Here is a 17,392-nt window from a genome sequence, read left to right as displayed (position 1 = left end):
AAACCCAAGTGTACCCAGCAATAGGAAAATCCAGCTAACTCTGATGACCCAAGTCAATCACTACTTGAAGTCAATAATTTATGGAGAAATACATCACCCCAAATGCAGCCTGTGTAACCTGCAGCAGAATTAGTATTCTTTATGTCAACACCCAGTGGATAATTCATTCCCTCCTTTCCTTAGCAAGTAAAATAGAATACCCTGCTCAATAGCACTCGTATTTACATACAATGATAAAAGGTATCCAAATGACTTGAGGGACTGTGATTCAGTCCACTTGTGTTGCTAATATAAGTGATCAAATTCACTGCAGTAATTTGCCTCAAGAAAAACATTAATCTCAAAATTGACCATTAAGCAACAAGATTTGAAATTGTGAAATTGTGTTTTTCTTCCAAGTTTCCACATTTTCTATCCTAACAAGATTAAATTAAAATTTTTGTGTTGCATTTCATCTGGGCAAACCTAACACGTGAACAACGCAAAATGAAATAAATATCTTTCACCATCAATTCATTTAAAAATCACAACTCTTCACAAAGCATTCAAGTATTTCAACTATTAACCATTTGCAATGTTTCAACTTGGATTTAATGAATTTCAGTCAGCAAAGAAAAGCAAAACTTGTAATTCCAAAGTAGTTCCAGTAACATTTTCATGGCGGTTATTCCTTGTAACTATAGGGATGTCACCATAAAAAGGAAAAAAGTGGAAAATAAATTAAACATACATAGAGATGGATATGGGTTCATCTTGGGAATCTCTACATGGCAAGTTCTTGATCTGAAGCACGCTTTGTGGAAAGGTGCAAAATGGAACCAACAAGCTTCCACTGAAGGAGGGTGGCCAAGCACTCCTGATCAAATACAAGTCAACCTACACATCATGCTCTCATGCACTGTTCAAGAACAGCATAGGGAATATCTGGAAACACCAGTGTGTGAGATAATGTGCAAAAATAAACAAGGAGGCTGGAGAAAAATCACTACAGAGAATGAGGGGGAATGAGAGAGAAGGATCACAGTTCACTGGTAATAGAAATATATAATTGTCCCCATAAAGTGTGGTCTCTTAACTTATCTGTTGATTGTATTAAGATTACATATCAAAATAGGGAAATTTTTCCAACCACTTTTCTCCCTTTTTGAAGCACCAAATGTTGCTAGTGTTGTTTAATGGGCTTTGGCTGCCCCCAACACCTCACCCAAGTGGCCAATTTTCAGGTATGAGCTCAGTGTTGGCAGGCTATTAAACTGTATGCAGCATCATAGCCAAAACCAATTGTGTCCATAAACATGTGCTTTGCCACTAGGCTGACCCAATATTGGTGAGGAGTAGAAACTCTTTTTTTCTCCACATCCCCAGTCAAAGGATGCATTGATCAACTGAATCAGGGAGCGCTACACCAGGGGGAAAATGGTAAGATACTGGTGGGTTTAACAGATCATAATGCTCTACAAAATTGTGACATCCCCAAGCAGATACAGTCATAATCTCCTCTACATCTGAAAATAACATCAACACGGCAAATATTGTTTACAACCATACCCACAAAAGAAAGGCAGCAGGAAAACGTGAACTGGTACACAGTATAATAAGGATCTGAAATGTTCAACATATTACCTGTCCTAGGATTATGGATTCCGAGCTGTACAGTAGAACCTTGGGTTATCTGATTCCTTGGCAAATTACAGCAATCTCCTCTCTGGGCTTTACAAACATTTGCACACAAATGTAGAACAGTTACAAAATAACTAGAATGGATAAATTTAAATAAAGTGCGAGACACTTCAAAGTACACTCAATCTTTTATGGATGTGTTTGGGAGTCATACACAAAGCATGTTGTGTTTGGGAGTTATACACAAAGCATGTTAAGAGTGTATTTCATGTGGATCCTTCATTAATAAATATGCCACACGTTTTATCAGTGACATTTTATGGTGCATCACAAATGTTATGACAAGGGATTACTGTGTTTTATATTGCTGAACTGCGAGATAAGCCATGTTCCACTGTACAGATGTTTGAGCCCATGCCAAGATTACAGTCCAGTGCATCAACTGGAGTGAATTTGAAAGACAAGTTTTAAATTTCTTGGTTCTAATATATTGCTGAAAGAGCCAAGTGTTAGTTTAGTTTTTGCTATGCCACAATTACAACAAATGGCATTTTAACATTGCCAAAAATACAAAACTATTCCAACAGTTTCACATTAATACCCCTTTAGCTGAATCAATAGGAAATGAGGCAACACTTGTCACTTTCATTTTTATAAAATGAACAGAAGGGTTAAACTCAGCCAAATGTGACAATTCACAGAGATGCTCTGTGAAATGCAGATCACCAATATTGCAAGTAAAGATAATCCATAGAAATGTACAACCAATATTAAGAATTTCTCTTGTGGGTAATATATCAAACCAATGATTGTTTCTCCATCCACCTGCACCCACAATTTTACATCAAACACCAATGTAGAAGAATGAGAACAGGGCAACTTACCAGTTTGTCCGAACTTGAATTTGCTGCTCGAGTCATATCTGAAGGCAAGTTGAATGGATCTGCAGACTATGGTGCTAGTACAGATTGTTCCAAGGTACTGCATTAGGACATCTCCAGGATTTTCTTCATGCTGCAATTTAGAGAAACAGCGGTTAGTCAAGTTCTCGACTGTAGTATGAATGATTATATGCCATTCTTTACTTTTTTAAACAACCTTTTGAGTTTGTTCATCAATTGATAAAGAAAGAGAAAATAGAATATGAGAGTAAACTAACGAGACACATAAAAACAGACTGCAAAAGCTTCTATAAGTATGTAAAAAGGAAAAGATTAGCAAAGGTAAATGTGGTTCCCTTACAGGCTGAGACAGGAGAAATTATAATGGGGAATAAGGAAATGGCAGAGAAATTAAACAAATACTTTGTGTCTGTCTTCATGGAAGACACAAAAAAACTTGCCAGAAATAGTGAAGAACCAAGTGAAAGAGGAACTGAAAGAAATTAGGATTTGTAAAAAAAAAAAGGGGTACTGGAGAAATTAATAGGACTGAAAGCTGATAAATCCTCTGGACATGGCAGCCTACATCCCAGAGTTTTGAAAGAGTGGCTATAAAAATAGTGGATGCATTGGTTGTCATCTTCACATTCCCAGATTCTAGAATGGTTTCCGCGGATTGGAAGGCAACAAATGTAACACCACTATTTAAGGAAGGAGGGAGAGAGAAAACAGGGAACTACAGACCAGTTAGCCGGACATCAATGGTAGGGAAAATGCTAGAATCTATTTTTAAGGATGTGGTAATAGGACACTAAGAAAATAATAAGATTGGGCAGAGTCAACACGGATTAATGAAAAGGAAGTCATGTTTAAGGTTGGAACTAGCAGAATAGATAAGTTGGAACCAGTGGATGTGGAGTATTTGGATTTTCAGAAGGCATTCGATAAGATGTCACACCAGAGGTTATTAAACAAAATTAGGGCTCGTGATTGGAGGCAATATACTAGCATGGATTGAAGATTGGTTAAGGGACAGAAAACAGTAGGAATAAACGGGTCATTTTCAGTTTGGCAGGCTGTAACTGGTGGGGTACTGCAAGGATCGGTAATTGGGCCTCAGCTATTCACAATCTATATCAATGATTTGGATGAGGGGACAAATGCAATATCCAAGTTTGCTGATATAAAGCGAGGTGGGAATGTAAGTTGTGAGGAGGATGCAAAGAGGCTTAAAGGGAATATAGACAGGCTAAGTGAGTGGGCAAGAACATGGCAAATGGAATATAATGTGGAGAAATGTGAAGTTATCCACTTTGGTAGGAAAAATAGAAAAGCAGAGTATTTTTTAAACAAAGATTGGGAAATGTTGATGTTCAGAGGGACCTGGGACCTTGTATACGAAATACTGAAAGCTAACACGCAGGTACAGCAAACAATTGAGCGCGCTAATCGTATGTTGGCCTTTATTACAAGATAAGTAAAAGAGTAAAGACGTCTTACTGCAATTGTGGCCCCAAGTTTCCACACGCGGCGAAAAAGGCACACCTCAGAGCTGGGCGCCTGTTTTTCGCGCCGGAAAAAAAGTGCGGTATTCTCAAGCTCCTTGGAGCTCGATGTCTGCTTGGCACAGGGGGCGGAGCCTAACACTCGCGCCGATTTTGTAAGTAGGAGGGGGCGGGTACAATTGAAATGAGGCTTCTTGGTGCCGGCAACCCTGCGCGTGCGTGTTGGAGCGTTCGCGCAGTCTGAAGTAAACATTGGCACTCGGCCATTTTTAAAAGTGCTGCAGAAAAAGTGAAGATTTGTTTCTTGGACCCCTGCAAAGGCTTGCATTTTAATTTTCTTGATATTTCTGTGTGTGCGGGAGTGCTTTTAGCAGCACTGCTGAAATCAGTGAGTTCAGCTTTTCACTGCTAAACTTGCAGAACCGGTGCCTGCAAATTAAGGACTGTGTGTTTGGAGAAATAAGAGTGCCAATTCAACTTTGCAATGGATCAATGTCCACCAAGAACAAAGAATTTCTTGCATGAGGAAGTGGAGATATTAGTCAACGTAATTGAGCAGAGATGGCAGGAGCTAGATACCAGCAACAGAGGTCGCATAAAAGTGCCACCAAAAGAAAAGAAGAAACGCTGGAACCAAGTTGCAGAAGATTACTGCGCAGTGGTGCATACCAGGAGATCTGGAAGCCAGTGTAAAAAGAAATGGCATGACCTTGGTCAAGTAGTTAGTGTAAGTAATATTTCCCATTTTTAATTTAATCGTAATTGTAACCTGGCTATCTGTCTGTCCCACCTTGCAGACTGACACACTCTGTAAAAAGTTATATTTTACTCTTTGCAGAAGAAATTGGCCAACAAAAGGGAGGCAACTCAGACAGGAGGAGGCGTGCCCAATCTGCATCCACTGACACCCTTGGAACAAAGGGTAGCTGCTATCATGAGTCGAACATGGAGTAAAGCAATCGGTACAGCACAAGCTGGGCCCGCACGCGAGGAAGAGGGTAAGTCCTGAAAATGCATCATGGCCCTTTAAATCAACCTGCTGCCTGGCCTGCTATGTGTGAGAGTACTCATGCCACCCATCCTGCCCCCTCCCTTGCTGTTAAGCATTTGACTGTTCTGATGTATTTCGCAGAACATGATGATGATGACGATGCTGCTGCTGCCAACCCTGAGGATCCTGAACAAGAACCAGTACAACCAACTGCGGACGATCCAGACTGGATGATGGCAGCGATGACTGAAATGTCTGCAGGGGAGAGCTTCCAATTTAATGTTGATGAGCCTCCATCAAGGGGCATCAGAGTTTCAACCCCTAGCATAGGTCTTGGTTCCACCTTCCATGGTTTCGCTTCCGATGTTGCGGGTCCCAGTGGTGCTGCTGGTATAATGCAGCATTCTACAGTCAGTGCACTACCGTCCCAGCCTGCGCAACCCTCTCGCATAGGTTCTGGTTCCACCTACTATGGTTTTGATTCCGACGCTTCGGGTCCCAGTGTTGCTGCTGATATCATGGAGCAGTTTACACACATTCGTCCAACATCCCACAGCCCACGGCTCGCACTCGAGTGCTGTCGTCTGGAACACCGAGCGTCCTACCGTTCCAGCCCGAGCCTCTCCCTCTAGTTCAGCTGTCTGGAACACAGAGCGTCCCACAGTCCCAGCCTGCGCCTCCGTGTGTAGTGGTGCCGCTTGCAACACCGAGCATCCCACCGTCCATGCCCGCGCCTCCCAGCGTAGTGGTGCCACGAGGCAGACCCAGGCAGAGGAGGAGATTATTGGAGACACACTCTCCTGAGATGCAGCGTGCAACAGATGCGGCTCAGGTTGTGGCATTGGGTATGGAGACCAATGAGCTTACCCGATCACTCATCGGTGGCGTCAGTGCAGTAGGTGAAGAGTTGACGGTCCTGACGGGAGAAATAGCAGTAATGACACGGGCACTTAGGGAGGGAATGTCCGAGGGAGTGCAATCGACGGCTCAGGTCGTCAGGGAGGGCATGCAAATTACGGCACAGGCCATCAGGGAGGGCCTGGTTGAGGTAGCTGCTGCAATAAGGGCACACAGCCCAGCCAATCAAATGACCACCCCCATGAGGAAGTGAACATTCAGAGATATGGATGAGACATGGTTGCAGCCTTTCTTTGCTGCTTTTGTTCTTGTTCTTGATGTAGCTGTAGTAGCGTTTTTCAAATTGAAATTGTTTTGTAAGTTTTGTAACTTTACAACTTAAGAGATCTTATGGTTTTTAAGTGATCTTATAGTGTAAATGCTCTCACATTTTTTTGTATCTTATTTAATTTTGCACCTAAAAAGTGATCCTGAAGTTTAAGTGTTCTTCAGTGTAAGATTTTTCACAATGAAACTGCTTTGTAACTTTACAACATATAAGTGATCTTATAGTGTAAATGCTTTCACATTCTGTAAATTATTTAATTTTGCATCTAAAAAGTGATCTTGAAGTGTAAGTGATCTTAGAGTGCAAAATTTTTCACATAGAAAGTGTTTTGTAACTTTACAAGTTTATAAGTGATCTTCAAGTCATATTAAAAAGTATAGTTTCATACAACAAATATTTTATTAGAGTGACGTTAACTTTTCAATAAAATATTTTTTCATTAAAACTGTTTCATGTTCCATTAACACAACACAACATAGGAACAACTGCAAAGAATAAACATGTCCATATGCAAAAGTGGTCGCAGAGCCCTCAGGCATCAGTAGTTGAAGCATTCACGGATGAGCTGCTGGCGCCAGTCTCGAGCAATCGTTAAAGGGGCACGATGGACGGCCCTCCTCCGACCTCGTGCTTCGGCATCAGGCACTTGCATGCTTTCCTGATTGTCGTTATCATCCACATCCTGGTCTTCCGTAATACTATCATGCACTGGACCCTCACGTCGGTCTTCGGGTTCCACTACCAGCTCCTGCTGCCTCATGATGGCTAAGTTATGAAGCATGCAGCACACAACAGTGAAGTGACTGACAATCTGAGGAGAGTAGAGCAACTGTCCTCCGGAATGGTCCAGGCATCGGAATCGCTGTTGCAATATGCCAATTGTCCTCTCAATGATGCTGCGCGTCGTAATGTGCGCCATGTTGTATTGACGGTCAGCTTCTGTCCGTGTCACACGTATGGGCGTCATGAGCCAGGTGATCAGGCCGTACCCTTTGTCTCTCAGTAGCCAGCTCTGCCCTTCTGGCTGCTGCTCAAACATGTCAGATAGAACGCTGTCGCGTAGGATGAACGCATCGTGGGTGCTGCCAGGGTATCTCGCATCGACTGACATGATGCGCTGCTTGTCGTCACACACGAGCTGCACATTGATAGAGTGGAAACCTTTCCTATTTCGGTACTGCTCAGATTCCTCCACGGGTGCTCGCAAGGCTATGTGGGTACAATCAATGCAGCCCTGTATCTTTGGGAAGCCGGCAATCCTGAAGAAGCCCACAGCCCTCTCATGGATCGCTTGTGCGGTCATTGGGAAATTGATGGTCATTCCTTCGCGCATAAAGTGCAGCCGTGACCTGGTAAACGCAGGCATGTATTGCACGTTGAGAGATGGCACACACATCTCCAGTTGGAGCCTGAAACGATCCCGAGGCATAGAAAGAAAGTGCAGCTGTTACCTTCACTTCAACAGACAAGGCAGTTATCCTTCTGCTTCTGGGCTGCAAATCTGCTCTCACCATATCACAGATCTCAGTGACAACTTCTCTGCGAAAACACAGCCTTTTCACACAATCAGCCTCGCTCATGTCCAGGTGTGAGCACCTGGTTCGATATTGTCGACGTGGGTAAGGTCTCCTGCCCATCAACCTACGGGCTACGACGTTCCTGGTGCGGTGAGCTCTAATCAATTCTCTCCTCTGCAGTGAATTGATAGCAAACCATTGCATAATACGTGGTGTTGACAATGCAGCACCCATTCTTCAAATTTAAATATAAAACTGTCCATGTGGCTGCCTCTCCCTGTCCAAATGGCCTCAGTCCCCCTCACAGCTCGAAGGCTGCTGCTGTATCTTTGGCTGCCAGCCAGCCACTGACGCCGCCCCTAAAGCGTGGCCGAATGGCCTCAAGAACCTTAATGAGCTGCGTGTGTCCTGCGTTGATTCTTCGGCTGACGGCCAGCCACTGACGCCGCTGCAATCCCATGGCCGAATGGCCTCAAGTCCGTCCGGGTGCTGCATCTTCGCGGGGAATGAAGGCCTGCCTCAAGCACCGCAGCTCAGCTCGAAGGCTGCTTGCTGCCTGCCGCTACCGTCGAGACACTGACGCCACACCCCTGCCTCAAGCACTGCAGCTCAGCTCGAAGGCTGCTTGCTGCCGCTGCCATTGAGACACTGACGCCACACCGCTGCCTGAAAGGCCTGCCTGAAGTACTTTCACATAGGTAGGAACATGGGTTATTTAATCTTTTCTTTGCTTATAAATTTTTATTCAGGTTGGATTTATTTGTATAATATTTGTATAAGTATAACTAAGGATTGATTGTAGAATTTAATGACTTCCCTTCCACCCCCCCCCCCACCTCGTTCCCTACGCCTAATTTGTAACCTGCGCCTGATTTTTTTAAAGTGTAGACAAGGTTTTTTCAAGCGTACAAAAATCTTCACTTACTCCATTCTAAGTTAGTTTGGAGTACGTTTTCACTGTGGAAACTTTGAAATCAGGCGTCAGTGGCCGGACACGCCCCCTTTTGAAAAAAAAAATTCTGTTCCAAAGTGAAACTGTTCTATCCGACTAGAACTGCAGAAAACTAAATGTGGAGAATTCCGATTTGTAAGATACTCCGTTCTACACCAGTTGCTCCTAAAAATCAGGAGCAAATCATGTGGAAACTTGGGGCCTATATAGACCACACCGAGAGTAGCATTTACAATTTTGGTCTCCTTACCCAAGGAAGGATACACTTGCCATAAAGGGAGTGCAACAAAGGTTCACCAACTGATTCCTGGGATGGGGGGATTGTCCTATGAGGAGAAATTGAGCAGACTTGGCCTATAATCTCAAGTTTATAAGAATGATAGGTGATCTCATTGAAACATACACAATTCTTACAGGGCTTGACAGGGTAGGTACAGGAGGTTGCTTCCCCTGGCTGGGGAGTCTAGAAACAGGGGTCACAGTCTCAGAATAAGGGGTCGGCCATTTAGGACTGAGATGAGGAGAAACCTCTTCACTCAGAGGGTGGTGAATCTTTGGAATTCTCTACCCCAGAGGGCTGCGGAGACTCAGTTGATGGAGATCGATAGATTTTTGGCATTAAGGGAATCAAGGGATATGGGGATAATACAGGAAAGTGGAGTTGAGGTAGATCAGCTTTGGTCGCATTGAATGGTGGAGCAGACTCGAGGGGGTAATGGCCTACTCCTGCTCTTATTTCTTCGTCTCTTATGTTATTACTCACCAACAAAATGCCAAGCATTCTGCTGATAAAATGGCAACCTAAATTGCAATCCTGATAATTATAGGTTAATCAGTTAAAACCACTGGTTTCAAAAAAGGAACTACATCAACACATTGCCATTTAGTCCTAAAAAGTACAATAGATTTCTTTGTTGTTGGAAAACAAAAAGTGAGGATCAAAACCCATTACAGAGAATAAGCACCAAGGTTGAAGAGCGAGAGAGAATGGCACACAGTGATTTGGTAATGCCAAGCTTGGTTTAAAAGTGTGAAGGTTATATTGGAAGGGAAGATTGAGGGATGTAATGAGTTCCACTGTTGAATAGTCTTAGAAGTATTCAGTTATGAGTAGGAGGTAGTATAATGAGTCATGATTGCAAAACCAGGATCTAGGGAGGAAGAACATGTACGATACCATATTTGGATCTTAAGCGAGAGAGAAAAAAAAAATCAGGAACACTGACTACTGGAAGAGAGGGAGAAGGGTGGGAAAAGAGTGAGTGTGGTGGAGGAGAGAGCGAGAGAGAGAGAGAGAGAGAGACGGGGGGGGGGAAGAGAGAGAGAGAGAGAGAGAGACGGGGGGGGGGGGGGAGAAAGAGACACGGGGGGTGGGGGGGGGAGGAGGAGAGAAAGAGAGACCGGAGGGGGGGCGGGGGAAAAGAGAGACGGGGGGGGGGGGGAAGGAAGAAGAGAGACGGGGGGGGGAAGGAAGAAGAGAGACGGGGGGGGGGGAAGGAAGAAGAGAGACGGGGGGGGGGGGGGAAGAGGGAGAAGAGAGGGGGGGGGGGAGGGAGAAGAGAGGGTGGGGGGGGGGGGAGAAGAGAGGGTGGGGGGGGGGGAGAAGAGAGGGTGGGGGGGGGAGAAGAGAGGGTGGGGGGGGGAGAAGAGAGGGTGGGGGGGGGGAGAAGAGAGGGTGGGGGGGGGGAGAAGAGAGGGTGGTGGGGGGGAGAAGAGAGGGTGGGGGGGGGGGAGAAGAGAGGGTGGTGGGGGGGAGAAGAGAGGGTGGGGGGGGGGGAGAAGAGAGGGTGGGGGGGGGGAGAAGAGAGGGTGGGGGGGGGGAGAAGAGAGGGTGGGGGGGGAGAAGAGAGGGTGGGGGGGGGAGAAGAGAGGGTGGGGGGGGGGAGAAGAGAGGGTGGGGGGGGGGAGAAGAGAGGGTGGGGGGGGGGAGAAGAGAGGGTGGGGGGGGAGAAGAGAGGGTGGGGGGGGGGGGAGAAGAGAGGGTGGGGGGGGAGAGAAGAGGGGGGGGGGAGAAGAGAAGAGGGGGGGGGGGAGAAGAGAGGGGGGGGGAGAGAAGAGAGGGGGGGGAGAGAAGAGAGGGGGGGGGAGAGAAGAGAGAGGGGGGGGGAGAGAAGAGAGGGGGGGGAGAGAAGAGAGAGGGGGGGGGAGAGAAGAGAGAGGGGGGGGGGAGAGAAGAGAGAGGGGGGGAGAAGAGAGAGGGGGGGGGAGAGAAGAGAGAGGGGGGGGGAGAGAAGAGAGAGGGGGGGGAGAGAAGAGGGGGGGGGAGAGAGAGGGGGGGGGAGAAGAGGGGGGGGAAGAGAGGGGGGGGAGAGAGGGGGGGGAAGAGAGGGGGGGGAAGAGAGGGGGGGGGAAGAGAGAGGGGGGGGGGAGAGAGAGAGATGGGGGGGGGAGAGAGAGAGATGGGGGGGAAGAGAGAGAGTTGGGGGAAGAGAGAGAGATGGGGGGGAAGAGAGAGAGATGGGGGGGGGGGAGAGAGAGATGGGGGGGGGGGGAGAGAGAGAGAGTGGGGGGGGAAGGAGTGGGAGATTGGGGGGGGGGAGAGAGAGGAGAGAGATGGGGGGGGGGAAGAGAGAGAGATGGGGGGGGGGGAAGAGAGAGAGATGGAAAGAGAGAATAGATGGGGGGGGGAGAGGGGGGAGAGGGGGGGGGGGAAAGAGAGCTGGAGATGACATTCTTTGTATCCGGTTCAGGAACGCCCAAAGAGTTGTTAGAGAAGCTAACCCAGATATCGGAACAGTATTAGAAACTTAATTGAATGAAAAAGAACTTCCGTGAATTTACAAAGTTGTGATTTAAGGGCAATGGGACAGTAGCTTAAAGAGTAGGACGATAAGCTTTTTCAGGGATAGGGTGAACACGATCAAATTTCAAAAGGACAATTAATATTCAAGATAAATACTCAATTGCTTCAAAATGACAAAACAGGAGAGAGCGTATTCTTGGTGCTCCACTATATCGCATGGTTTAGCCCGTGTGAAGTTAAAATAAATTGCTTCAACAACTTGCATTTATATAGCATCTTTAATGTGGTAAAACTTCCCAATTATCTTTCAGCATCAAATGAGCTCCTAGCCTTATGTCCTCAGGGCATCCTGAAGTGAATTTAGCTCTTGAAATACAGTCACTGTTGTTAGGTACGCTAAGTTATGAGTTGCTGAGAAACAGCATCTGACACAAAAGCAGAATCTTTAAGGTAGCTTTAGCGATGGAAGAGGTGAAAGTTCCATTTGAAATCAAAGGAGAAAGGACAGGAATGTTGGTAAAGTGGAACTAAGAGTAAGGGTAGAGCCAAAGGCAGGAGAGGGTAGCAGTTGGTTAGTCCTGCAAGAGACAAAGCACTATGCCTCGGAAGAAAAGATTTTCATGGTCCCACTGCAGGTCATAGATGCGATGAAGATATAGTGCCGTCAACCACGTCATTTGAGGGGACTGGAGAATGGGTGCATTGAGGGCATGCAATCTGAAGGAATTCAATTAATGCAGAGCGGAATCATTTGCAAAAACTGGATAGGGTGGATGCTAAGAGGAGCAAGTCATCAATATGACAAATGAGCAGAGTGAGAGAGAGGTTGATGGAAGAGGAAAAGATGTGGAAGATGAGCAATCAACTGCAGTAGAGTGTGATTTGACATAAAAACCACACAATTGTAACTGGTTTAAAACTACAGTGCCATATTCGGTTTAGAGAAATGATGGATGATTCATCAACATGTCCTAGTACAAAGTTCAGAAAGTGCACAAAAGTAACAAAATTGTTGGAATGACCATGCTGAAACCCACACATATTAGGCTAGGACATTCAAGATTGCTGATGTTTTAAGAGTTAATATTAGCTTCCATGAATTTACAAAGTTGTGATTTAAGGGCAATGGGACAGTAGCTTAAAGAGTAGGACGATAAGCTTTTTCAGGGATAGGGTGAACACGATCAAATTTCAAAAGGACAATTAATATCCAAGATAAATACTCAATTGCTTCAAAATGACAAAACAGGAGAGAGCGTATTCTTGGTGCTCCACTATATCGCATGGTTTAGCCCGTGTGAAGTTAAAATAAATTGCTTCAACAACTTGCATTTATATAGCATCTTTAATGTGGTAAAACTTCCCAATTATCTTTCAGCATCAAATGAGCTCCTAGCCACACCATTATGTCCTAGGGGGCAAGGACAGTTGCCAGTGTCTTTCTGGTTGATACCTGGAACAAGCTAGTGAAAAAAGCAGGCTTTTGGTAATACTATTAGCTTTCTACTTGGCATTAAATTCTACCAGTAAAATTAATCTGATTAAACGTATTCTCCAAACTGAAAAAATACATTTTGAAGCAAAAATGTTGGGGCAACAAGCTTGAAACACCTTTTCCCGAGTGATCCCGTATCTATGAAAACATACATTTCAGCACAATTCAGCTTTTCCTGATGTAGGCCTGCTCTCGGGCGAATGGACAAGATTTGTCTGTACAGTTAACCATGCAAAATGGTTGATGCATTCATTACAAAAAAATAAACCCGATTAGAGTAGTGAAGTGAATTTGGATGTATTTTAATCAGAATACACACCTTACTCGTCGTGATTGGTCATAAACTGGATGAGATTATTTTAAGACAGTTTTTTTTTTAAAAAAGTAATTGTTGATTCCAAGGAACTTTAGCATGAAATCATGTTTTTCAGACAACAGGAAGAGAGCTCCCAGTGCCTTAGCTTCTTTCAGAAAACAGGAGATGCTCCACTGAATATATTTAATAGCAAGAGGTGGTAATGGAAATTTTAAGCTAGATGAGGATGTTATATTTCAATACATCTAAGTCTGCCATGAATTACAAAATGAACCAAAAATGGCAGCACCAATTGGGAGGCCAGCTTAGAATACTATCTTTTGAAGAGGAGCAGGAAATTCCTGTGTCCTGGCCAATATTTCTCTCTCAAACTACCAAAAATAGATTAACTGGTCATCCATCTTATTTTTGTCTGTGGCACATTACTGTGCACAAAATGGCTACCACATTACCTGATTATAACATCAGCACTTACATTTATGAGGATTTGAGAAAAGGTGCTATATCAATAAAAATTCTTACTGTGACTTAGTGTCATTCCTGTGAATGTAGAGTGAAAAAGTAGAGAGAAATTCTGTGCCCAAGGGAATTAAAGACAAGATCGCTCTGAAAATAAAAGTTTTGAAAGCTTATCCTGGATAAAGGATCCAAATGAGAGAGAAAGGCATTCACTCACCAGTTCATGTCCAGTGCGACCCTGGTACTGAAAGTACACCTTCCCCCGTGGGCTAACGTGTTGTTGCAGTCCTTCCCACTCGGTCGAGCTGAGGGCCAGCAGGTCTGCCACCTGTGTGTCTTTACAGTACACTTGTGCCTCTGCAGTTCCATCCTCCACAATAATACTGCAACAAAACAGTTCCCAGTATTAACCTAGGTCACTGGCTCATCACAGACCACTCACTAATGCCCGTTTCCTGGTGCAAATCTGTGCACCCAGAAATAACACTTATTTGAGAAGCCCAGTGGTTCATGGAATGGAAAAAGTTAAGCAGTTTATTCTATAAAGGTAGGCCCCCGCATCCAAGCATGGAGGTCATGTGGGTTATTAGGGTTTTTTGCAAATGAAATAATTCAGCCTTCAATCTCATGATTCTGTTAGTACATGATCTGCAACAGGAACTGCTGAAAATCATGTTTTAATCGGTTATCTCCAAACTTTTAAAATTTATTTTTTAAACCTACAGCTTCAAGTTTGCAACACAGGTAGGGAAACTATTAAAGCAGAAATATCAATTAAATAGGGGAGGGGAGGTGATGGTTCAGAGACCGAAGTAAGGAGTTACGGTGAAGATGTTTGTGTGATTTAAAACTCAGTTCACATTGAAGAAAATCAGGTTTGTGCACTTTCAGGTTGAGCTTCAATAAGATTCTAGACAGGGGTCAGGATCAGGGGTTTGAGTACAGAGTTTGCGTGCGAGGCCAAATAGGATGGCTTCAATCTTACCAATATTGAGCTTTAAAGATCTCGATCATCCACAACTTGATATCAGACAGGCAGTACAACACCTCAAGATTGGTCGTAGAGTAGAAAAGATGGGTTTTGTCAGCATGCACATCAAAGCTGAACCTATGTGTCCAGATAACATCGTTGAGCAGCAAGACTGGAACCTTGAGGCACACTAGAATTCACTGCGTGGATATGGGAGGATGAGCTATTGCAGGAAATGTACCAGTAAGCATTGGGACAGGGAGAAATTGAACCATGAGAGATCAGTACATGCCCACAGAGAGCAGTGAATGGAGTTTAGAGTGTGGCTGTCAAAAACTGCAGTTGGTCCAAAAAGGGATAACACACATGGTCACAGTCACACAGAATGTCCTTGGTGACTGACCAGTGCCGTCTCAGTCCTGTGGGTGGGGCAGAAACTAGCTTCAGAGGAACTGAACAGAAAGTAGACAAAAAGGTAAACACACAGTTGGGATGCGATGACAACATTCCAGAAACTTGGAAAGGGAGGTTGGAGATGGGCAACAGCTAGAGGACAGAGATCAACAGAAGATTTTGAAGGAAGTTGGGTGATTATAGCAGTTTTAAAAATGGAAAGAGTAGGAGGTGGGTCCCATAGAAGAGTTAAGTTTGGTGAATGCTGCAGTGGAGATTAGGGAGAAGTTGCAGTGTTGCAAGGTCAGAACTGGAGCAGAAATGCAAGCTAAACTTCTGATTAAAAAAAACATAAGAAGCTTTATCCTAAGTTCCACTTGATCTCTATACCAGGCCATTAATCAGTACTATTTTTGTTCCCCCCACAGTAGACTGTTTGGAACGGATACCTGCATGTTGAGACAAATGATCAGAGTGCACTAAAATCTACCACAAAAACCACAGCAAACTGCTTTAAGAAATGTATTTCCTGTCATTGAAGTGTTGCAAGATTCTAAATGCAAAATAAACGTGCACCTTACAGCACAAGCTGCAGTTTGCCAGGGGTCAGCTCAAACTTAACTGTAATGGCAATTTTACACCAACCTGCACCGCATCCCTTCTTGGGAGCACAAATTGCATAGCACCACGTTGTACGTGTTAATTTAGTTTGTATGTTACAAAATGTGGCATTTCTGCAAATGTCACCAGTAAATGTAAAATGGTTTGAAGGACTGAAGAAAAGTGTGTTTAAATATTAACTGTTGAAGAACAGGATTGCTGCACAGTTTCCATTTCAACAGCTTGTTCGTGACAAGGGTAGATGTTTGAGCTTAAAAAAAAAGCCTATTCATGCCCCTTCATGTTCTGATGAAAGGTCATCAACCTGAAACATTAATTCTGTTTCTCTCTCCACAGATGCAGCCTGACCTGCTGAGTATTTCCAGCATTTTCCGTTTTTATCTCAGATTCCCACCATCCGCAGTGTTTGGTTTTTCTCTTCATGCAATGTATTGGCTAGGAGCAAATTGGTTTATGCACTTTTGCCCACTGATAATTTTTATGTTTATTTTTCCAATTAAGCTACATCTGCTAATACCCACAGCAAGTGACTTTGTATTTACAAGCTGCATCCCAAACCAAATGGAGACAGCTTCAGGTCCAAGATCAAAGGTGGTGTTTCAAAATTGTTATTAAGAAACTGAGGTGATTGCCCAATTCCATTGTGAAAGGCACCAACAAGTCGAGAAGAGGAAAAAAGATAAGGTAAATCAAAGTAGTAATTCACTGTTGCCAAACTTGAGCTTTAAAATCCTGAAGGTTGTCAGAGGAAGGGAAGATGGGAGAGCTAAGGAGTACCATAATTTCAAGGTGCTCAAATAACAAGAGAGCATGTGAGGCAATAAATTTTCATTTCAACCCAGTAAGAATGCTGGGAAGGAAGAGTTTGTGGGACAACATACTTCCAGCTGTGTCAGTTCCTGACAAAAAGACGGAAGCTGTCAGACTGCAGAAGTCACCTGTCTCAGGCAAGAGGAAAGAATATTGTTCACATGCTATAATGCAAATACACCTCAAGCAAAGGACTGCTGCTGCTAATGTTTCACTGTCCAATCATAGGAAGTCCAGATGGCTCCCAATTGAGCGAAGATCATGTGGGAAAAGATGATCCATATGGTGGGTAGTGAAAGTTTGAAAGGGGGGATAGGGGAGGGCAACACAAAAGCATCATTGATAGAGAAATGCTTATACCATGAAGCAGCCAGTTTTCCCAAACCTAAATGTGCCAGTGACATGAATGTGACCACCATTTTGTGGTAAGGTGCATTCCAACTTGCACATGTTCTGTCTAAACCTCATCAAGTGAATGGATCTGGAGCCATGTGCAATTAGCTAATAGCCATATATCACTGGGGGGGGGGGAGAGGAGGGAGTAACAAGAAACATTTTGAACTAATCCTCTGGCTGTGGTTATTTCACAATATTTTGAAACAGATTGTGTGCAAGAACCTGTAGAAAACAGGAAAAGAAAATGGTATGCCTGGACAAGACACATTCCAGCTTTTGAAAAAACAATGCTGATCTTCGCTGACTTGCACAAACAATGCTTTGGCAACTTGATCGCCATAGTGAAGCATAAAATGATTCTTGAGGTGATCATTTTGTTTAAGTCAGGTTCCTAATCCTTGATGCTTACTTTGCATTAGCACGAAATACACCAACTGCAGACAGACACGGTCCAGAACTTCTTGTGCACCTTCCCTAACCATAAAAATCAAACAATAACTTTTATTAATTTATTACATTTATTAATAACAGTGCAAT

The 17,392-nt window shown here is 44.2% G+C and overlaps 1 long non-coding RNA gene across 1 annotated transcript; it reads right to left on the bottom strand.

The window, feature by feature from the left end:
* Positions 1-2,435: 2,435 nt before the first annotated feature.
* On the bottom strand, positions 2,436-17,354 carry LOC139247622 (uncharacterized). The gene is made up of 3 exons (XR_011590932.1): positions 17,265-17,354; positions 13,883-14,048; positions 2,436-2,634 (listed from the first exon to the last, which is right to left on the bottom strand). It is a non-coding gene; the product is annotated as an uncharacterized lncRNA (long non-coding RNA).
* Between the last annotated feature and the right edge of the window lie 38 nt (positions 17,355-17,392).

This window comes from Pristiophorus japonicus, unplaced genomic scaffold (genome assembly GCF_044704955.1).
Source record: "Pristiophorus japonicus isolate sPriJap1 unplaced genomic scaffold, sPriJap1.hap1 HAP1_SCAFFOLD_2758, whole genome shotgun sequence".
Lineage (NCBI taxonomy): Eukaryota > Metazoa > Chordata > Chondrichthyes > Pristiophoridae > Pristiophorus > Pristiophorus japonicus.
Note: the sequence above shows the minus strand (reverse complement) of the source record. Positions and strands in the feature narration are given on the sequence as shown.